This window comes from Arachis hypogaea, chromosome 20, assembly GCF_003086295.3.
Source record: "Arachis hypogaea cultivar Tifrunner chromosome 20, arahy.Tifrunner.gnm2.J5K5, whole genome shotgun sequence".
Lineage (NCBI taxonomy): Eukaryota > Viridiplantae > Streptophyta > Magnoliopsida > Fabales > Fabaceae > Arachis > Arachis hypogaea.
The window spans coordinates 109,689,268-109,713,481 of record NC_092055.1 but is presented as its reverse complement, the minus strand read 5'-3'; the positions used below and the strand labels follow the sequence as shown (position 1 = coordinate 109,713,481).

General features: G+C 40.0%; 1 long non-coding RNA gene across 2 annotated transcripts; it reads right to left on the bottom strand.

Annotated features, from left to right (window-relative positions):
- Positions 1 to 4,742: 4,742 nt before the first annotated feature.
- Positions 4,743 to 9,413, bottom strand: LOC112784613 (uncharacterized). Of its 2 annotated transcripts, none has more exons than XR_003193985.2 (6): positions 9,016 to 9,413; positions 8,585 to 8,835; positions 7,338 to 7,482; positions 7,136 to 7,245; positions 6,653 to 6,775; positions 4,743 to 4,965 (listed from the first exon to the last, which is right to left on the bottom strand). It is a non-coding gene; the product is annotated as an uncharacterized lncRNA (long non-coding RNA). The 2 variants fall into 2 exon arrangements; XR_011878789.1 differs by having other exon boundaries at positions 9,035 to 9,413.
- Between the last annotated feature and the right edge of the window lie 14,801 nt (positions 9,414 to 24,214).

Here is a 24,214-nt window from a genome sequence, read left to right as displayed (position 1 = left end):
CGTAGTCCGTGGGAGGAGACCAGGAGTGCTAGTGCCAGCTTTTCCAGCTTGCTGTATCTAAGTTCCGTCCCTTGCAGTGCTATACTCACAAAGTAGATTGGTTGCTGGGCCTTCCCTTCTTCGCGCACCAACACCGCTGCAAGCGCCCCTTCCGTTATGGCTAGGTACAGATAGAGTGGTTCTCCGGCTTTGGGCTTCTCGAGTACTGGGGGTGCTGCTAGAATCTCTTTGAAGTGGTTGAAAGTTTCTTCGCACGCAGGGGTCCACTCAAACGCTATTCCCTTCTTCATCAAAGCGAAAAAGGGTAGGGCCTTTGCTGCCGATGCACCGAGGAAACGGGACAACGCTGTGAGCCTTCCCGTCAGCCGCTGAACGTCTTTGATGCAGCCCAGACTCCTCATCTGGAGTATTGCTTGGCACTTTTTAGGGTTGGCCTCCACTCCCCTCTGGGTTATCATGAATCCCAGGAACTTTCCGGCCTCCATGGCAAAGGCACACTTAAGCGGGTTGAGCCTCATGCCGTGTTGTCGGAGGGATGCGAACACGTTCTCCAGGTCGCTTATGAGATCGTCAGGGCGGGTGGTCTTTGCGAGGATATCATCCACGTAAACTTCCACCGTCTTGCCGATGAGGTTGCTGAATATTTTGTTCATCAGTCTCTGGTATGTTGCCCCCGCATTCTTCAGGCCAAACGGCATCACCCTGTAGCAGTAGGTCCCCCTGGCGTTATGAACGCTGTTTTATCCTCGTCTGGCCGGTGCATCAGTATCTGATTGTAGCCGGAATAGGCATCCATGAAACTCAGATACCGGTATCCCGCAGCCGCGTTAACGAGTGCGTCAATGTTGGGAAGGGGGTAGCAGTCCTTAGGGCATGTTTTATTGAGATCGGAGTAGTCCACACACATTCTCCATTTCCCATTGTGCTTTTTTACCAGGACCATGTTTGATAGCCAGGTCGAATAGTCCAGCTCCTGGATGAACCCTGCTTCGAGGAGGCCGGTCGTCTGTCTGGCCACTTCCTCTGCTCTTTCCTGAGACATTTTTCTCCTCCTTTGGGCCACTGGTTTGGCTTCCGGTCTGATGGCTAGGTGGTGCGACATGAGACCGGAGTCTATGCCCGGCATGTCGGCAGGTGTCCAGGCAAACAAATCGCCATTGGCTCTGATCATTTCCATCAAATGTTCTTTTAACTCATGGGGGAGGTTCCTATTCACGAATGTGAATTTTTCCTCTGAGTTCCCGACCCTAAACTTCTCCAGGTCCCCTTCGGGTTCGGGTCTTAGTTTGTCATCGACTCTGGCATCCAAGTCGGCGAGAAATATTCCCGATGCCTCTTTAGACTTTTTTCTTAATGAGAGACTGGCGTTGTCACAAGCGACTGCCATTTCCAGGTCTCCTCTCACAGATCCAACTGACCCTTCTTCAGTTATGAACTTCATTACTAACATCCTCGTGCTGATGACTCCTCCTAGATCGTTGATTGTCTTTCTCCCCAGGATGATGTTGTAGGCGGTGGAGTCCCGTAGGATCACAAATTCGGCCATTACCGTTCTTCTCCCCTGGCCTTGTCCCAATGAGATCGGCAGGGTGATTATGCCATCCAGCTTGATGAAATGGTCGCCGAGCCCTACGACACCGTGCTGGTACGTCTGTAGGTCGGCGTCCCTTAGGCCCAAAGCATTGAACATATTGCGAAACATGATGCTCGAGTCTGCCCCTATATCTACAAGGATTTATTTGACGAGACCGGTTCCTACTCTGGCCGTTATGACCATGGGAGGACTCTCTCCGATCTCGTCGAACCATTGATCCTCCGGGCCGAACGAAATGGGTGGGAGCTTCCTAGTGCTTCGCGTAGAGGATGAGGAGACCGCCAGGACTTTGGCATCTTTCCTGTGTGCCGACCTTGACCTAGGTGCTGTATTCCTAGCTGTTACCACGTTCACTATGGTGAGGCCCCGGTCGTCGTCCTCCGGTTCTTTGCGTCGCTTCGGTGCCTGAGTCCTATCCTCACCGTCGTGGTCGCGATTTCGTCGCCTCGGCTCCCTAATGAGGTGGGAAAATTCGGCTAGCTTTCCATCCCTGATGGCCTGCTCCAGTGCATCCTTTAGATCGAAGCAGTCTTGGGTTTTATGCCCATAGCCCTTGTGATAATCACAGTAGAGGCTTCGGTTTCCCCCTGTTCGTTCCTTCAGTGGTCGGGGCTTCGACAAGATCCCCTTTTCGGCAATTTGTTGGTAAACTTCCATGATCGGCGTGGTGAGGGGAGTGTAGTTGGTGAACTTCCCAACACGAGGAAATGGTCTGGGTGCCTTGCTCTGGCCGCCGTCTCTGGCGTGTTCCTTTTGTCCTTCTATGCTTCCGCGGTGCCGGTCTTGGTTGTGAGAGGGCTGCCGTTTGTTGGCGGCTACGACTCGGCTCACTTCTTCGTCGTTGATGTACTCCTTGGCCACACATTGGATTTCCTGCATACTCCACACTGGTTTCGTGGTAAGGTGCTTTTTGAAGTCCTCGTTCAGGAGTCCGTTCGTCAGGCACAAGCTTGCGACTGAGTTCGTCAGCCCGTCGATTTCCAGGCACTCATCGTTGAATCTGTCTAGGTATTTCCTGGTCGACTCGTTGGGTCGCTGGGTCATCCCGATCAGGTTGATTGGGTAGTTCGCCTTTGCAATTCTGGTCGTCAATTGGGCTAAGAAGGCATGGCTGATGTCCGCGAAGCCGGTCACCGAGCCCTGCGGGAGGTTATTGAACCACCGTATTACAGGTCCCGTCAGGGTGACCGGGAAGGCGCAGCACCTTACCTCGTCTCCCACTCCCTCAAGGTTCATTTTGGCCTCAAAGGCCGTGAGATGTTCCAGCGGGTCTTGCGTTCTGTCGTACCTCATGTCCGTTGGCTTGTTAAAGTGTTTTGGCAGCCGGACTTCGAGTATGGAACGATGAAATGGGGTCGCCCCCATTATCACGGGTCCCCATGTTCTCGTCGTTCTTCCTTCGTCGTCCTCCCGACGAGCGTCTTCGGTTCCTCGACCTGTAGTGTGCCGCCTTTCATGTCTGGCATAAATGACGTGGTCATGGCGTCTTATCGCGCGTCCTCTTTCCCCAGCTCTCTCGGATTCAGCCTGGGGGCTGGGCGTGCGTCTGGAGTGGCTTCTAGAGTGAGAGCGGGAATGGCTTTGTTCTGGGGTGTGCTGGTAGTGTTCCCTGTCTGCCAGTCGGCGTTCCAAGTCTTGCATCATGTGGCGCAGTTCTTGCATTATTCTGGCGTGGTTGTCGCCAGTTCCCCCGAAGGGGCGTCTCTCGTGAGATTGTGTTGGGTGTCTTGGAGGGGATCTTGTGCGCTGCTGGGAAGTAGTAGCGGCAGCGTCCCCTCCGGGCTCGGCCTCGCGGCCTGTTCCACTTTGGACCCCTACGAAGTCCATGGACGGTCTCCACAGACGGCGCCAATGTTCGGTAGATCGGGTACCGGACGGGTAGGATTGGTATCCTCTCCAAAGAAGGGGAAGTCGTCTGGTCGTACGTCTCCGGGTTGGGGATATGCGAGGTCCCGAGCCCTTCGAATACAGAAGGGGGGTGTCACCTGCAAAGACACTCCGACGCCCTAGTCAGTGAAGTGTGCAGGCGAGTAGAGAGTGAGTGGTATGTCACGTACCTTGGGGGAAGGGTAGGTCCTTTCCCATTTATACCGTGTCAGAGGTGGGCCCTACAGGGACATGCCCACCTTCTTCGAGGCCTCCCTTGCACAGCTGTGGCGAAGCTGCCAGGGACGCGTGTCAGGGACGCGTGTCCGGGTCGGAATCTGAGCATCTCACCCCCGACCGTTCAGGTCGGGTGTTGCTCGAGTCGGGCCGGCCCGTAAACTGCTTGGGCCAGGCCGTAATAGTACCAAAAGGTGCAGTGCCAATGCATGGATAGAACTCGTGAAATGAAAATAAACTCTAAATCACATGTGGTGCTCGCAAATGGAAGAGAAGCTTAGCTTTAGTCAACTCGTTTCTAACACACATGAAATGGAGGTTTAGTAGCTTGACGGCTGCATCTCCATGGTGATACATGCGAAATGGAAAAATTGCAATTGTATAGCCTGGAGTTGGTGGCGGGCCACGAAATGTGTAACTAAGGTATAATATCTACAAAATGCATGGCTGGTTCCAACTCATGCATACCGCATGTGAAATGGTATATTTTGCGTGTATTTCATGCGAAATTGGTTACTACACTACAAAAAATTTTGGTTAAAACGGCGATTTTTTGGGTATTTACGGCGGTTTGAATCGCTATTATTACCAAAAACGGCGGTTTTAGAAAGCGACATAATTCTGAACACCGTTCTGGTTATTACGGCGGTTTTCAGAAAACCGCCACAATTTTTTTGGTTAAAACGGTGGTTCAAACCACCGTTATTTTCAGGGTAAAAACGACATTTTTGATTGGTTAAAATGGCGTTTTTGAAACGTCATTTTTACCCTAACAAAGTGGCGTTTTTGTTGGTTAAAACGAAATTTTTGAATCGCCATTTTTACCGTAACAGTGAAATTTTTATTGGTTAAAATGGTATTTGAAACCGCTATTTTTACCGGGTTAAAATGGCGTTTTATGTTGTTTAAAATGGCAGTTACAAACCGCCCTTTTTACCGGATAAAAGTGACTTTTTTTTATCTTTTAAAAATGCAGTTTTTATTGTTGTTTTTATCGTGCTAAACAAATAATTTTTTTTATTAAAATTTCACAATAACAAAATCATAATCCATAGACAAAATATTATATAACTCAAAGTATTAAACATAATATATGATTTTTTTAGTATTACAAATCAAAAGTAATAACTCCTATACAAAGTATCAAACTAAGAAATATTGTTAGTTCTATTACATTGGGAGTTTTCCAAGAGATGCTCAAAAAGTTTGCTACCGGCCCTTCTAACATTTTCATTGTTCGTGTCCATGTCCGTGTGAATAAATATTACCTGAAAAAGAAAATTGAACGTTAGAAATAAATAGTTGCTCAAATAAATAGCAAACTACCAGCATTTTGAAGAATAGAAAACTAAACCAGCAGTCTCACAAGAAATATGCTATTTGATAAGAACTCATTATTTGACAAGAACTCTACTAACAATATTAATAATAAATCAAATACAACTAACTAGCTATCTCAAGAGAGATAAATACTAATAATTAGTACCTGGTCTTGGCTCAATTTGGCTCCCTTTGCTGAGAATATAGACCAAAAAGGATAAACACTCCAGTTTTAAATATTTGTAAACTCAGTTTATCAAACAAATCAAATAGTTTAGTATATTTTTATAGGAATGAAATCTTAATATATATTCTCCTTTTCAAAATATACTGAACTAAAAAAACTAATTAACAAATTTGGAAGTGGCAGGGAATATAATATTTCACATATGTAGATAAACCATCAGCCTCAGGAATGAAATCTTAATATATATTTAATCTCTTCAGCTAACTTCTCAACATGGCCGTACATGGAATAGTAACTAAACATGCCATACAATTTTAATCAGATTCATGTTAGTGCCAGGTCATAATACTATACATATAGTATGACTCACTTCCAATCACTGTTAGATTGGGTATTGCACCTACATAGTTTGTATTATAAATATATCCCCTAAATTAATATTTACTTATTCAGAATTATACTAATGCCAACCACTAAAGCATGAAGAGAGGGTTATGGTGGCACTAAATATCTATAACATAAGAAAGAGTAGATATTAATGACAAATATTTCAAACAATGGGTACGAACAAAATTTTTAAATCTGTATTCAAATAATGCCAGACTGGATCAACTCTGGTTCCAAATCCAACAGCAACCTCACAGTATTTTCAAGCTACATGGAGAATAAATATGTGTAAAAATCACCCTGCAATTAGAATACAGATAGAAGACCAAAAACAAAAAAACAAGAAAGCAATACTACTTGATAGATTCATACGATTTCAGTAACTTCCAGAATATATAATGTTTATCAGGGTAGAGTCGGTCTTTTCTCACATAACAATTTGAATAGTCATGTTTTATTCTAAATTTACTGAGGCAAACTGTACCAGTGTCATGTTTTAAGATCCCCACCTAAATCTGAATCAAGATCATATGAAAAACTAACTTCAATAAGAAAAGAGCATGACAAGTTGTTCAGGAATAGAAGAGAAAATTCATAAATATTATATCACATGGTAAATGCTGGAACAACTGTCATTCTTTGAAAGGTGACTCTTCAATGGAAATAATCTTAGTGACATGTATATTGAAATTTCAATAAACCTCTAAAATAATATAGCTTACCACCACCAATCAAACATGAGTAACCAATAAAAAGATTTAAATCAATATAATAGTCTCATACATGAAAGGGAAGAACATACTTTTAACTTTATATTCTCTCTAAAGTCCCAATATATTTGAGCATTTCTGATTTATGATTTATCTAATAAAAATAGGAGCATTATCTGTCTTATAACACCCAGCCACAACTGACTCATAAGAGCAATATCTTTTGGGACTTTTATCAAACAGAAAATGGAAATTGAAGAAAATTATTCTAAAATAAATTCATGGAAAAAACTTACTCTAAAATATTAAAAAATATACCACAAGAAAATGTAAAATTTAGGCTTCACTCACTTGTCTCTCAAACAAAGGCTTCAAAGCATGATTAGCTTGCAAATTAACTCCTTGTATAATACTATGCAAATGGGAGATTCCAGATCTTTTAGGGTCATCCTCAATTCTTCTTTGATGCAATATCTATATATTGGTTAGGGAGAAAAAAAAAAGGCCAGCATGTTTCAGTTCACCAAATAAAACTGAGGGAAAAAAAGAGTGCTTCTTATAAAATTGAATAACATGTTCCAAAAGTGTAGGGCTCTAACCACTTTGTATCTAATTGTGTATAGTGTATAGTGTGTATTCAAGATTTCAATTAAGTGGTACATATCTTTATGCATCAGCATGAATCAAGATCTCTTTAGACAATTCTTAGTTTGCCTCTCATAAAGAATCAGAGATCGTATAATAAGCCTCGATTTTATTACTGGCATTTCCTTAGCATACAACATTCTTTGTTATCACAATTTAAAGCTCGGTCCACTTGAAAATATTTCTTACCTTCCTTTCTATTTCTTCCTTGATCAACTTTTATTGTAAATTAGTCCAGTTTCGTCTCATTTCTGTGATAACTGAGTTCAGTTCGTCTTCCTTGATTTTTAGCAGCAACTCTGTTATCAGATGCATCGAACCACATCAGTACTCGAATCCATTGAGATTTATTCAAAAACCAAAGTGGATAGTAAAAATGAAATTAGCCTACCAATTTCCATGCATTTTTGCTGTGTTAGTTCCAATGAGTTTTTCAACCTCTCCTGTTGTAGTGAGTATCTCATCTCAATGTCTTGGAACCATCTTATGCAAACCTTAAGCCTTTTTATATAATCAATCATATTTTCACATCTTTCCTAAAAAAAAATATCACTTAATGTTAACATATAAAATCAAGCAATAATTCAGGTAATAACATGTATCTTGTACATCAATTTACAAATGATAACCCCTTTGATCTGAAATCCAAATAAGCAATTGACACAATAGGTAATTATAATTATAATTATCAAATTAGCTCAATTAAATTTTACTAACTTTAGAATTGAATCTGTCTTTCCTTTTGGCTTTCTCATTTAAAAGTACTTTCACATCCTCTCTTGTGAACTCTATTATGCCATAGTCTTATCCAGCATTGCTTGGGTATTGCACCTACGTGGTTTGTATTGTAAATATATCTCCTAAATCAACATTTACCTATTTAGGATTATACTAATGCCAACCACTAAAGTATGAATAGAGGGTTATGGTGGCACTAAATATCTACAACATAAGAAAGAGTAGAGATTAATGCACCCCAACAAAGTGACAAATAGGGTTTAAGATCACAACCACAGGAAGGGACAAGAAAATAATACATATAAATAATATCAACAAAATAAAGCATTGCAATCTAGAAGTGCTTTCAAGGATATAAGAATATAGCATTGCATTCTCCGTGAATTTCTTGAAAAATAGAGCATTGGTAACTCGTGTTCACAAATAAATGTGATTTATAGTTAATGAAAACCAAGAAAGGCTTTGTGGAAGATCTTCTTAATCTTTTATTTCTTTCTTCAAGTAAATAACAAAATGTGAGCATGCAAGTCATGACATTGATGAAAAAAGAAAACAAAGAAAGCATGTCCTTGCTGGATTCACATTGGGAACTAAGCTAGTTTTGAATTTCAAAAATGCACAATGATGAACATGCATCTATAACAGAAAACAATAAGCACCAAAGAATCATCATCTATAACAGAAAACAAGTTCCACTCTTTTTCATCTATCTCAGGAAATTCATCAACCACATGGCAAGCATAACAATACTGAACCGAAATACAGTTAGAAAACAAGCAATTGAGAATGAACAAGAAGAGAAAGAGAATAAAAATAGAAATTGAGAATGAACAGAAACACACTACAAGCAATGTTGAGTGGATCGAAAAAGAAGAGAATGTAAAAGTGAGAACGTAGTACCGGCGCCGCTGGCGGAGGAGACCCATTAATGGAAAAGGTGCTTCGCTCAATCTCATAAGCTATGGCATAGTGACCAGATTTGGAAACGCGTCGATAGAGGAGGCGCCTTCACTCGAACGCAGAAGGTTAATGGAAGCAGCTGAAATGAGATGACTGGTGGTGACCATGGTGGCGACAAGCTTTAGGGTTTCAGATGAACTCACTCTCGTTCTCTTTTCCCTCTCCCTCCGATGTGTGATCTCAGATTATACCTAGAAGGAAAAGGAAAATTAACCAAGAGAATTATACTTAGAGACTATTGAGACGAAAGCTTCACAAAACTCAGATTCAACCAAGCAGGACCACCATTGAAGAGGAAAAAAATAAAGGCTCTGTAAAAGCTTAACAAATTAGAATTAAAAAAATTCAAGATCAACTAAGATGCACAAAACCAGATAGCAGAAGCTCCACCGAGGACAACAATGATGGTGTTGCTTGTGGTGACAAGGAGATGAACGACGGCGCAACGAACCCTCAAATGCTTGCTGTTGAGAGCGTCTGCACCTCCTAGTGCATACGCGCCTCTATGAACAATTGTACAAGTGCGCGCACGCACACAATCTGTTTCTCAGCAACATATAATTTTGTCATTTAAACATGGCTTCGAACTTCTAAACCTCTATTTTTACCCTCTAGAACCGTAGTAATGAGTTATAGTGGTATTGAAAGGGTTTGAATTAGGAAGGTGAGGTAACCTGAAAGAGAAGTAAGCTTGAAATATGATGAACCAAGTATGAGAAGTGCATAGATATGATGCATATGTGATTCAATGGCTATAATGAATGATTATGAATGCTTATGTGGCTTATGCACTCAATTTTATATGAGATACGAGTTTTTCCGGGTAAAGAACAGTGGCTTGCCACCACGTGTTCCAGGTTGAGACTCAATACTCTGTTGACCCTATGTCGTAAGGGTGACTGGGCACGTATAAATTCCCAGGAAGGATACCCCCAATGAGTAAGTTTTATATATGGGAAAAAGCTATGCATAGACTCTTGGGGATGCGCGACGGGAGATAGTCCAGGGTTTAGCAGCCGAACTTGTCGGGTTGGCTTGATAACCGACAGATAAGACTCATCAGCCATAGGACAGGCATGCATAATGTAACCACCTTACCCCATGAGGTTTGTGATTCCTCATTCTATATAACATTCGCTGACGTGCATAGGTTTAGATATATAAATATATAGCATAGATAACGAATTAGAATTAGAACACGTAGCGCTAAAACTTTTTCTTTCAGTGCTTCTGAGTGATGAGTTGTGGTAATTAGATAATTATCCCTATAGTTAATTTGGTTCTTTTAAAACTAACTACCTTTTAATAATTGATTAAATGATGAATTAGTAGAGGAATATAGTTATGTCATTAGGCTAGTTAGCACATGATTAAACACATTGAACCACTCTTTTCCCTTCTCACGGTTCAACCGAACCATACTCCTTTTAACTAAACCAAACAGAAGGCAACCCTAATTAAACTCATTCTCTCCTTCTCTCATAACCGAACGGAACTTCAAGGAAAACCATATTTACCTCTTCAATCATTAATGATGTGATGTGGTATTGTAAGAGGAGAAAGCCACGAAGCTTTTTGGCACCAACTCACTTCTTTCCTACCTCCTATAGGTATATATGGATGAATCAAGCTTCTCACTTTTCCTAGACCCAACAAAAATGCACGGCAAGAATAGAAGAGAGGGACAGAGATGAAGCTAAGAGAGGAGAAGGGAGCAAGAATGGCGACTGATCAAGGAGAAGAAGGAGAAACACAAGCAAACTCATCATCATCTTCGTGCATCACCATCAGGGAAGAAGAGAAGGACAACCATGGAAGTTGCTACCCGATGTCAGAGGAGGAGCTCTACCCCTTTTCCTTCCTGATTTCTTTAACGTTCTTCTTGCTGGGTAAGAACCAGTAGCTTCTGTATTCTTCTGTTCTTTCCTAATTTGAAAGTTCCATTCTTATTAAGCTTCAAATTCTTTAATTAGTGGTCAAATCAATCAAGCTCAGTCCGTCACAAGAGTAAGAACCCTTCTCTTGCTCCATATGAAGTTCGTCCATTTGGCCCTATAAATTAACAAATTTCTTTAATTATGTTTGTTAGGGTTTTTGATTTAAGTTAAGCAAAGGACAGAATTTGGGTTGTAAATTCTCAAAGAAAGGTAAAGGTTAGGACAATTAGACTATTATTCTTGTGGCTGTGCCTGTGATGAGAATAGATAAACTATAATATGCTTGATTGATGATAAATATGGCTCTAATATGTATTTGAATGATGGTTAGTGATAAACCCATATTTTATGATATAATTTGTGCTCAAATTGAGTGTTTCTATCAATCCTTCACCCACTTATTCATGTAAATTGCATGGTTTTACTTTTCCTTCCTTATATTATGATATATGTTAAAAACATGTTTCCTATGCTTTAAAAATATTAATTTTAATTACCCTTTATTACCATTCGATGCCGTGATTTGTGTGTTAAGTGTTTCAGATCTCATAGGGTAGGAATGGCTCAAAGGACAAAAAGGAAACATACAAAATGGAAGGAAAGCATAAAAATGGAGTTTTGAAGAAAAGGCAGCAACATGAACGCGTGCCTAGCGCAAAAATGCAACGACGCGAACGCGTAGATGATGCGAACGCGCGCCTTGAGCAGAACACAATTAACGCGTACGCGTGACCGACGCGTACGCGTGATAAGGAAAACTCCTAGATGACGTGAACGCGTGACCCACGCGAACGCGTGACCCACGCGAACGCGTGACCCACGCGAACGCGTGACCCACGCGAACGCGTGACCCACGCGAACGCGTGACAGACGCCATGTACAAAAATCTGCAGAAAATGCCCCCAGCAATTTTTGGACCCTTTTTCGGCCTAAATCCAAGCCAGAAACACAGAATATAAGCCAGAGAATGGAGGAATCAAAAGAGATGCGGAGGACAACTGAATAATACATAATTATTAGGATTTAGATGTAGTTTTAGAGAGAGAGAGGCTCTCTCCTCTCTCTTAGGATTTAGGATTTAGGACTTAGATTTTTAGAATTAGGATTCCTTCAGTTTATGGTTATTTCTTCAATCACAGGTTCAATGTTCCTTTAAATCACTTTCTAGTTTTATTTACTTTATTACTTTGATTGATATTTATTTTCCAGATTTGGCTTATAGACCCTTCATGTTATGATTTTCTTAATTAATATAATTTGAGGTATTTCAGACTAATAATTACCTTATTCTATTTATGATGATTTCAATTCAATTTAGATTTATTTTCTCCTTTTGGCTTTGGTTAAGTAATTTATAACACTTGAGTTATCAAACTCAGCTGTTGATTGGAATTGGAATTCTTTGCTGGTTAATTTGTATTCCAATAACTCTAGTCTCTCCATAGGAGTTGACTAAGACCTGAGGATCAAATTAATTTGTCTACTTGACTTTCCTTTGTTTAGCAAGGGTTAATTAAAAGTGGGAGCTGAATCCAATTCTCTTCACACTTGATAAGGATAATTAGGATAGGACTTCAATTTCTTATACCTTGCCAAGAGATTTTATTATTATTAATTTATTCTTCTTGTTATTTAAATTATTTGTTCCCTATTTCAAAAACCTAAAAATACACTTTTACTCATAACCAATAATAAATCATACTGCCCTGCAACTCCTTGAGAAGACAACCCGAGGTTTGAATATTTCGGTATATTATTTTTATTGGGTTTGCTTAAGTGACAACCAAAACTTTTGTAAGAAAGGAATTCTTGTCGGTCTAGAAGCTATACTTACAACAGGAATTTATTTGTGAAAATTCTAGATCGCGCGAGAGTTTCGCTCTTTAAAATGGCGCCGTTGCCGGGGAGTTGCAAATGTGTGCCTTATTATTGGTTATTGTAAATATTTCCTTTTGCTTGTTTATTTGTTTTTATTTTTGCTTTTAATTTTTATTATTTACTATGAATTCTCACCCCTGTCGCTTTGAGTTTGTGATGAGCGGATAATTTATACGCTTTTTGACATTGTTTTTAGTATGTTTTTAGTAGGATCTAGTTACTTTTAGGGATGTTTTTAATAGATTTTGTGTTAAATTCACATTTCTGGACTTTACTATGAGTTTGTGTATTTTTCTGTGATTTCAGGTATTTTCTGGCTGAAATTGAGGGACTTGAGCAAAAATCAGATTCAGAGGTTGAAGAAGGATTGCTGATGCTGTTGGATTCTGACCTCCCTGCACTCAAAGTGGATTTTCTGGAGCTACAGAACTCGAAATGGCGCGCTTCCAATTGCGTTGGAAAGTAGACATCCAGGGCTTTTCATCAATATATAATAGTCTATACTTTGGCCAAGAATTGACGACGTAAACTGGCGTTCAACGCCAGCCTTCTGCCCAAATCTGGCGTCCAGCGCCAGAAAAGGATCCAAAACCAGAGTTGAACGCCCAAACTGGCACAGAAACTGGCGTTCAACTCCACAAATGGCCTCTGCACGTGCAACACTCAGGCTCAGCCCAAACACACACCAAGTGGGCCCCGGAAGTGGATTTATGCATCAATTACTTACTCATGTAAACCCTAGTAGCTAGTTTATTATAAATAGGACCTTTTACTATTGTATTAGGCATCTTTGGATTACCTTATGATCCTTTGATCACGTTTTAGGGGGCTGGCCATCTCGGCCATGCCTGGACCTCTCACTTATGTATTTTCAACGGTAGAGTTTCTACACTCCATAGATTAAGGTGTGGAGCTCTGCTGTTCCTCAAAGATTAATGCAAAGTACTTCTGTTTTCTATTCAATTCTTCTTATTTCGCTTCTAAGATATCCATTCGCACCCAAGAACGTGATGAAGGTGATGATTATGTGTGACGCTCATCATCCTTCTCCCTTATGAACGCGTGCCTGACAAACACTTCTGTTCTACATGAATTAAGCTAGAATGAGTATCTCTTAGATCTCCTAACCAGAATCTTCGTGGCGTAAGCTAGAATGATGGCGGCATTCAAGAGAATCCGGAAGGTCTAAACCTTGTCTGTGGTATTCTGAGTAGGATTCAATGATTGAATGACTGTGACGAGATTCAAACTCGCGAGTGCTGGGCGTTAGTGACAGACGCAAAAGGAGGGTGAATCCTATTCCAGCATGATTGGGAACCGACAGATGAATAGCCGTGCCGTGACAGGGTGCGTGAGCATATTATTCACTGAGAGGAGGGGATGTAGCCACTGACAACGGTGATGCCCTTGCATAAAGCCAGCCATGGAAAGGAGTAAGACTGATTGGATGAAGATAGCAGGAAAGCAGAGGTTCAGAGGAACGAAAAGCATCTCCATTCGTTTATCTGAAATTCCTACCAATGAATTACATAAGTATCTCTATCCCTATTTTATTATATTAAATTCGAAAACTCCATAATTATTTTATATCCGCCTGACTGAGATTTACAAGGTGACCATAGCTTGCTTCATACCAACAATCTCCGTGGGATTCGACCCTTACTCACGTAAGGTATTACTTGGACGACCCAGTGCACTTGCTGGTTAGTTGTATCGAAGTTGTGACAGACAATAAAACTAGATCAGAGCACCAGGCCTTTGAAGCCATGGATATGTATCACAATTTCGTGCACCAGTTTGGTTCTAATAATGTTGAAAGGAATGGAAGCTATAACAGGAACATGCATCAAGGTCAAAACAATCAAAGATGGATGGAGCCACGAGGATCTGATCAACCCTTTAGGCAACAATACCTTCCAAACTATCATGGACGACGACCATTCAATAATGCACTTCAGAACAATAGTTATGATGGACCCCCTTGTAATTACCGACAAGCCCCATCATACGCCTATGAACCACCTCTTCAACATAGCTTTGAACCACCACACTCACAAGCCAACTACCACCATTCACCTCCATATAACCCTAAGCCATATTCACCCCAATTCCAACCTAATTACTCCCGAGAACCACCACTTCCCTATGCATCATGTCTGTATCCATCACTCCAAGAATCAAGGGAGCAACTCAAGGAAACATTTGAAAAATTTTATGCCACACTACACCAATTGAATCAAGCGATAAATAGACTACCTTCCCGATGTTTGGACACTCAAGTAACCCCATGGCTTCATGTGGACAAACTAATGAAGAACGCAACATGAAGGAGATACTAGAAACACCACTGGACAGTACGGAGCATGACTTTGTACTGGAACAAGTGGAGGAAGCTGAAATTATCGAAGAAGAAGAATTGGTTGAAGACTTAGGAGACGCTAAACCTCCATGGGAATCCAGAATTATGGAGAATTCCGTCAAGAGAAATGCAGTTGATGCTAAGGAGGATAGTGCACAACCTCCAAAGCAGGAATCTTATAAAGAACTGGACGGAATAACTCAACAAGCAAGTTTCCTTGATAATGAAGATCACGAGTCAAGTTCTCCTAGTAATGAACTTGCATCCGCAAGTGAATTCTTTGAGATGGAAGAATCTTCCCCAAGTGAATACGAAGATGATGCAGAGGTAAATTTTTCGCGACCTCCAATTTATGATTTGAGTGATGAGGAAGATATCGAAGAGTTGGATCAAGATGTGGTTGAATTTGAAGAAAATTACAAAGAAGTGGAAGAATTCACAGAAGAACACAAGGGAGATGAGCTTGCAAAACCACTGGAAACACCTATCCCAAGGCCATTGATGGGTTGGAAACGGATTTCCAACACCTAAACTCACCGGCAAGTGTACCGGGTCGTATCAAGTAGTAAAACTCACTTAGAGTGAGGTCGATCCCACAGGGATTGATGGATCAAGCAACTTTAGTGGGTGATTAGTTTAGTCAAGCTAACATTGGTGAGTGATAATTGATGCAGCAGAAAGTAAATGACAAGAAAATTTAAAGTGCAGAAAGTAAAATTGCAAGTAACTTAAAGAGCAAGAAATGTAAATTGACAGAATCTTAAATGACAAGAAATATAAATTGCATCAAATGTAAAGGGGATTGGGTGTAGGAAATTTAAAGGAAGCAGTAAGCAGAACTTAGAACAATTGCAGAAAAATTAAATTGCATGAAAAGTAAAAGGAATTGGGTGCTGGAAATTAAAATAGAACTGAAAAAATAAGAAGTGCAGTAAACTAAAGAGCTCTCAGGTTATGAAATTCGGAAACAGATTGATTCAATACCAAAACAAAAATGTAGAAGTACAGAAGAATTAAAATAGAATTTAAATTTAGCTCAATTGTGAAATCTAAAGGAGAAATTCAAGATCTCAGGAAATCAATGAGACTAGAAAATAAGTCTAGATCTCAATTCCTTCCTTGATCCAATAGAGAATAATTGCAAAAGAAAATAGAGAAGAAAGCAGTAAAGACAATTTAGATCCAAATCACAATTCCTTGAAATTATGCAGAAAGTAACAAGAGAGATCTTAGATCAAGATTGAAACAGAATTTCTTCAATTCTTAATCCAAGATTCAAAACAAAGAGTAGAGAGTGCAAAAGTAAGAACAAGAAAGAAGAGAGATCAATTCTCCTTCCTAATTCCCAAAAATCAAATTCAAAGAAGAAAATTAAGAGAGCTCCTACTACCACTGCTCTCTAGTAGAGCTAGCCTCCTAACAAAGATGAAAATGATGCCTTATATAGGCTTTACAAAATGAAAATGAAAATTAAATTGAAAATAAATTACAATTAATTGAAATTCCTATTCTAACTTGTTCTTGTGCCTTTGAGTAATGATGTGGGCTTGGCTTGCTTCGGGTTTGAAGAGAGATGGGTCCATTTGGCCTTGGTTCAATTGGTGAAGAATTGAATCCAATTTGATTTTTAATTGAATTTTGGACCATGGGTGCTACTCCCAGGGAACGGCTCAGTTGATTAAGTGAACTGAGCTCTCCATTTGCTTGTGGCGCGTAAATTTGTGCGCACCAAGCCTTCCTTGTTGCTGCCCCCTTTGATCCTTGCCCGTGTCACATTGTTGGAGTGCATGGGGGAGTAGTGCTCGGTTAGGAAAGTGAACTGAGCTTTCCTTTGTAGCGCCTTGCTTTGGGCTTCATGTTTCCAAGTTCGAGCCTTGGTGGAAGCACTTTTGTGAGCCTTTTCCTTGAATTTTCTTGAGTAGGAGAGCACGACAAATCTCAGTTGGGAAAATGAACTGAGTTTTCATGGGCCTTGGCCTTCCAATTTTTGCTTTCCTTATGTCTCCCCCTTCGAGCCTTGGTGAAGCCACTTTGGTTTATTTTTGCTTATTTTTGGTCCTTAAAGATGCCTTTCACGTGTGCCTCAATTTCATGCCAAATATAAACTACTATATATCATTGGAAAGCTCTGAATGTCAGCTTTCTAACACAACTAGAAGCACATCAATTGGACATTTGTAGCTCAAGTTATGGTCCTTAAAGGAGGCATAGTCATGCTGTAAGCGCCCAAGTTTAACTTAGCGAGAATTCTTGCTTCCAAGCCAAATTTTTCACGACAAAGCTAGGTTCACTTAGTTAACCGAGCTTTGAGTGCTGATTGTCAAGCTTCCTTGATTTGGTCATGGGCCACGCTTTTAAAAGCGTGGCCTAAGGCTCCAAAGTGTGCTCCAACTTCAAAGTGTGCCCCAAAACTCTTTTTTTCTCCTTTTTAGCTTATGTTATGCTTTTTGCTTCTTTTTCTTCTTATTTTCTACAAAATTTATCAAATCAAAAGATCAAAGAAATATAATATTTAAGCATAAAAGCATTCAATATTTAAGCACAAATCATCAATTTTTTGTATGAAAAAGCATAGAAAAACATGACATGGTGACATGTCATCACAACACCAAACTTAAACCTTGCTTGTCCCCAAGCAAGAAAAGAATCATGCAATAAAGATTGACAATCCAAGGTAAGAATAATAGCAAGTTAATGTTCATGGTAGGCTAGTTTCTTATGCATGCTACAATCAACAAAGAAATATAAATGATTGATGCTTCTATCTATCTCAATTTATGAAATCTTTTCCTTATACTTCTTCCTTGAAGCAAGCTTTTGATTTTCTTATTAGCTTTTCCTTTTGGGTGCTTTTCCCCATGAGTTGATAACAAAGCTACGACTTCTAAATGCTTTGTTTTCAAGTATTACCACTTGATACATAAGCACCACAAGCATTTAATTAGAGGACTTCATTAAGCTCATTTGTTTCTTTTCTTGACTCTCTAATCATTGATGCTCAAAGCCTTGAGCTTTGAGGGAGTGCTTTTGCAGTTGAGCCTAGCCTTGACTTCTAAGTGTTTTGTTTTCAAGCATTTTACTTGATACATAAACACCACAAGTACTTAACAATGAAATTGTCATTGGTACTCAGAGCCTTCAGCTTTCTCATTCTTTTCCTTTTTCTTTCTTGCCTTATTTTGTAATTGCTTCTTCAAGGTTTTCATGATTTCCAAAGGTTTCACAAAATATACTAGATAAAAACTTCAGTTAAATAAAATCTAATGCAATTGAGCAACAATCAATCATACTAGCGTTCCAATATTTGTATGCACATGCTAAATTCTTCTTTAATTCCTTGTTTGTTTATGATCATGATACTTTACTGCTTTTGAATTCACAAAACTCAAGTTGATAGTCATAATGGCATGGTAACATGTTACAAATCAAGATGCAGGCAATGCTTATCCATACCACACATGTAAACAGGGAAGATAAAGACAATCATGCAATTTAAGTGCTGGAAACAAATGAGAGGGAAAAGGAACTTTACAACCTTGCAATTCTTCTTCTATATTGTTGTCCTCTATTCTTCCTTCTTCCCATACCAATACTCAGAATGCTTGCTCATCCTCAAGCAACAATTAGAACAACGGCTATGGGGCTAAGATGGATCATGAATGTCTTACATAATGAAATATTAGTAGCACATGTGTTTTAAGCAAGCAAAATTAAAGATAACAATCAAGGCACAAGAGACAGAGACATTTTGATTGCATAGATAAGAAGGTGTGCACAATACATTGCATAAAAGATAAGTGGCACACCAAACTTAATGTGACACTTTCACTTGGAATTAATGCAAGTATCTTGTAAGAATTGGAACCAAATTTTGTTGCATAGCAACACCAAACTTAGAATGCAATCATATGTCAATTTATTTGAATTAAAACTAAGCAAATGAAACTATTATTTGTTAAGTACAATCCCCAAGCCAAGAATCTGTCATGAATAAGGATCTCTTGGTGATGTACTAACAAAGACAGTTAATAAGCAAACCAGAGGAAAGCATTTAAAAACAGAAAAATAACTAAAGCAAGTAGAATGAAAAAGTGTTAAATCAAAAGAGAAAAATAAAACTCAGAGGCATTGTGATTATGCAAACAAGTGGTGAGTGTGACACTATGCAATCATCCAGAGGGATTGAAAACAAAGTGTTGCATGGCAACACCAAACTTAGAATGTAACCTATATGCCAATTTATTGAATTTAAACAAAGCAAAGAAAGAAAACAAAGCAGAGAAGAGAAATTATACCTACGGTTGACATGTTGTTCACTTTCTTCCTCTTCTTCCAGTTTGTTAAGAGGAATGACCTTAAGAGGGGAGAAGATTCAGCTACTGTCCCTTGTCTTGGCCTTTCCTCAGCAAGCTTCCTTTTGTAAATAGCTTGATTGAGCTTGCTTGCTGGATTAGGGACAAAATTGGTGCTCTTGCTAGTTGCCTTCACTTCTTTGGATTCAAGACTTGGTTGCTGTGTGATTATTGGAGTTTTATATTCATCCAGAGCCTTTTGAATTGGTGGTTCTATGAGCTTTTCCTCTATGTACTTCTCTGCTTCACTTGAGTTTAGAATTTTTTGGTTGTCTTTCTCACTTTCTTCTCTTCCACTTTGTCCCTTGCACTCAACATTTGACTTAATATCTTTTTCATTGAGGAGGTTTGTTGATCTTCCCAACATTTCTTCATCTCCTCTTCATATTTTTTAATCTCAGAGTCAATTGTTGAGACTTTTTGGTCCAGGGGAGTTTGAGGAGGTTGTGAGTGTTCAAGTTCTCTTGTCATCTCAAGTGCAATTTCAGGTTCCAATACTTTCACCACCTCTTCATTTTTTGCAATTTCACTTGACACAGGGGCCTTGTGTTCTTGTTTTTCCATTTCCTCCTTCCTTGCATTCAACAATTGGCCTAACTGCACTTCCATATTTTTGAGGGAGTTCTCTTGTTCTTTCCAAACTTTCGTTGTCTTCTCCTCATATCTTTTGAGCATGGACTCAAGCTTTGAGAGCCTTAAGCGGTTCATGGAAGTTTGTGTAAGTGGTGAGTTTTGAAAGGGGCTTTCTGTTGAACCATGGTCAAGTGATGATATCTTTGGATGAATATCATATGGAGAATTAGAATTCCCTTCCCAGCCACCATTAGAATCATGACTTGCATCATTTTGTGGTGGAGGGAAATATCCCATATGGTTTTCTTGCTCATCTTGTGTCTCTGAAGCAAATCTCCATGGATTGGAGTGCTTAGAATTTGTATTTTCTTGGTGATATTCCCAGCCACCATTAGAGATTGACGATGGTGGGTAATATCCCATAAAATTTTGTTTGACCATAAGATGAGTTGAACTCCATTTGTATTTTGTAAAATACAACATCAATGAAAATTGAAATTCATGTCACAGAGAAAGAATTTCTTAGTGAGGATATAGCTCAAACACCTTGCCATCAACCTAAAACAGAGAACAAAAACAAAGAAAATGCTTGATCTAGTCTTCTCAACCACTGAATCATTGTTGATCTAATCAATCTCCGGCAACGGCGCCAAAAACTTGATGGGTTGGAAATGGATTTCCAACACCTAAACTCACTGGCAAGTGTACCGGGTCGTATCAAGTAGTAAAACTCACTTAGAGTGAGGTCGATCCCACAGGGATTGATGGATCAAGCAACTTTAGTGGGTGATTAGTTTAGTCAAGCTAATATTGGTGAGTGATAATTGATGCAACAAAAAGTAAATGACAAGAAAATTTAAAGTGCAGAAAGTAAAATTGCAAGTAACTTAAAGAGCAAGAAATGTAAATTGACAGAATCTTAAATGACAAGAAATGTAAATTGCATCAAATGTAAAGGGGATTGGGTGCAGGGAATTTAAAGGAAGCAGTAAGCAGAACTTAGAACAATTGCAGAAGAATTAAATTGCATGAAAAGTAAAAGGAATTGGGTGCTGGAAATTAAAACAGAACTGAAAAAATAAGAAGTGCAGTAAACTAAAGAGCTCTCAGGTTATGAAATTCGGAAACAGATTGATTCAATACCAAAACAGAAATGTAGAAGTGCAGGAGAATTAAAACAGAATTTAAATTTAGCTCAATTGTGAAATCTAAAGGAGAAATTCAAGATCTCAGGAAATCAATGAGACTAGAAAACAAGTCTAGATCTCAATTCCTTCCTTGATCCAATAGAGAATAATTGCAAAAGAAAATAGAGAAGAAAGCAGTAAAGATAATTTAGATCCAAATCACAATTCCTTGAAATTATGTAGAAAGTAACAAGAGAGATATAAGATCAAGATTGAAACAGAATTTCTTCAATTCTTAATCCAAGATTCAAAACAAAGAGTAGAGAGTGCAGAAGTAAGAACAAGGAAGAAGAGAAATCAATTCTCCTTTCTAATTCCCAAAAATCAAATTCAAAGAAGAAAATTAAGAGAGCTCCTACTACCACTACTCTCTAGTAGAGCTAGCCTCCTAACAAAGATGAAAATGATGCCTTATATAGGCTTTACAAAATGAAAATGAAATTGAAAACAAATTACAATTAATTGAAATTCCTATTCTAACTTGTTTTTGTGCCTTTGAATAATGATGTGGGCTTGGCTTGCTTTGGATTTGAAGAAAGATGGGTCCATTTGGCCTTGGTTCAATTGGTGAAGAATTGAATCCAATTTGATTTTTAATTGAATTTTGGACCATGGGTGCTACTCCCAGGGAACGGCTCAGTTGATTAAGTGAACTGAGCTCTCCATTTGCTTGTGGCGTGCCAATTTGTGCGCACCTTGTTGCTGCCCCCTTTGATCCTTGCCCGTGTCACATTGTTGGAGTGCATAGGGGAGTAGTGCTCGGTTAGGAAAGTGAACTGAGGTTTCCTTTGTAGCGCCTTGCTTTGGGCTTCATGTTTCCAAGTTGGAGCCTTGGTGGAAGCACTTTTGTGAGCCTTTTCCTTGAATTTTCTTGAGTGGGAGAGAACGACAAAGCTCAGTTAGGAAAGTGAACTGAGCTTTCATGGGCCTTGGCCTTCCAATTTTTGCTTTCCTTATGTCTCCCCCTTCGAGCCTTGGTGAAGTCACTTTGGTTTATTTTTACTTATTTTTGGTCCTTAAAGATGCCTTTCCCTTGTATCTCAATTTCATGCCAAATATTGACTACTATATATCGTTGGAAAGCTCTGAATGTTAGCTTTCCAACGCAACTAAAAGGATATCAATTGGACGTCTGTAGCTCAAGTTATGGTCCTTTAAAGGAGGCATAGTCATGCTGTGAGCGCCCAAGTTTAACTTAGCGAGAATTCTTGCTTCCAAGCCAAATTTTTCACGACAAAGCTAGGTTCACTTAGTTAACTGAGCTTTGAGTGCTGATTGTCAAGCTTCCTTGATTTGGTCATGGGCCACGCTTTTAAAAGCGTGGCCTAAGGCTCCAAAGTGTGCTCCAACTTCAAAGTGTGCCCCAAAACTCTTTTTTTTTCTCCTTTTTAGCTTATGTTATGATTTTTGCTTCTTTTTCTTCTTATTTTCTACAAAATTTATCAAATCATAAGATCAAAGAAATATAACATTTAAGCATAAAAGCATTCAATATTTAAGAACAAATCATCAATTTCTTGTATGAAAAAGTATAGAAAAACATGACATGGTGACATGTCATCAGCCATTACCACCTAATACTAAATTTAAGTGGGTAAAATCCTTAGCTTTTATCTTTACTTTTCCACTTGAATACAATTGCTTGAAACAGATAGTCAGCTTAGAGCTCTTTGCGGCTTTAAGAGTAAAAAGAAAATGGTTCGTGCTCAAGGCTGGTATGCAAGATTCAATAAGGTTCCACGCTTCAATCTGAAGTGTAAGGATTAGTTTCGAGTTAAATTGAATGGGTATCAGAGAATGTTTGGCCATCTTGGTGAGAATGCAACTTCCAAATCGCCCGGCTGGAAAAATATAAATCAAGACAAAGACGGATATAAGAGCAAGGTTTGGGATCCTGGAATCTATTCTGACATTCAACGCCCTGGGAACCTGAGAACCTGTTTGAATTTACTCAAAGGCTTTACATGCCTAGTTTGGAACCCCGGAGGCTGTTGGCATTCCAAATAGTGGTGGAGATTTTTGGATGAATTCAAGCACAAGCCACCATAGCAGGAAGCTCATCAAAAGTCCAACTTAAGGACTTTAACTAAAAGTGCTAGGTGGGAGACAACCCACCATGGTACGATCGTTCCTTCTTCAATTTTATTTCGTTTTGTTTATTTTTATTTTATATTATTTTCATTGAACCTGGAATTATTCATAGCATCTACATTAGCATTGCATATTTCATACTGCATAATCAGACTAAAAAAAAAAATCGCCCCACGCGAGCGCGCAGGCCACGTGTGGGCGTCGAATGGATATCGGCGTAAAGATCCAACGCCCAGAAAGTTGGGCTGGAATCGTGCGGCTGGCGTGCGTTTAGCACAAATCAGCCCACGCGTTCGCGTCCCTTGCACTACGCACATCCCACGTGAAAGCGTGAGCGACGCGTCCGCATCGCATGGATTTCATGGACCCCATTAGAAACAGAGAGTTGTGCCAAAACGACGCTGGAACTGTGCGTTCACAATTTTCAGTGACGCGTTCGCGTGCTTCACGCGTACGCGTCCCTTACCTTTTACCCAATTCACGCGATCGCGTCAACACCCTTTTCTCCCAATTCACGCGATCGCGTGCTCCACACATTCGCGTGGATTCGAAAACACTAACTCCCATTCATGTGAAACCCTACCCATTCACACGAAAACCCCACCCCCCATCTGCAACCTCTCTTCCTCCCATCTTTCAACCACCACCTCTCCTCGCCGCCCAAACTCGATCGCCGCACTGCCCTGGCTGCCGCGCCGCCCCGACCGCCAACGCCCCCCTCCTTCTTCTTCCCTCCCTCCTCTTCTCCCTTCTCCCGTTCCCCCCATGCACCACACCCCCCACTGCCGCCGCCCGTACCGTGCCACTGCTTCCCCGCCAACCACTCCCAACCACCCACCAGCCACCACAACACCACACTCACCCCTCACCTTTTCTCCTGCACCTCAACCGCCCCTGCCTCCACCTCGAACCGCCGCCGCGCCGCCACCCATTGCCGCTGCATCACCAATACCACCACCATCTCTCTCAGCCTACTTTCTGTTTCTACACGTCAGGTTCCGCCGAACACCGATTTCATTTTTCCGATTAGTCAATTAGTTGTATATTTTACAGTTTTTGTTCGAAATAGGATAGTTAGAGATGCATGATAGTAGTGGATTCTAGGTGGTTAGGTAGCTAGGATGTGGTTAGTTGATTTAGGCCTGATAATTGCACCGTTCGTGCTAACTATTTTTATCTAATTTGCAATTTTG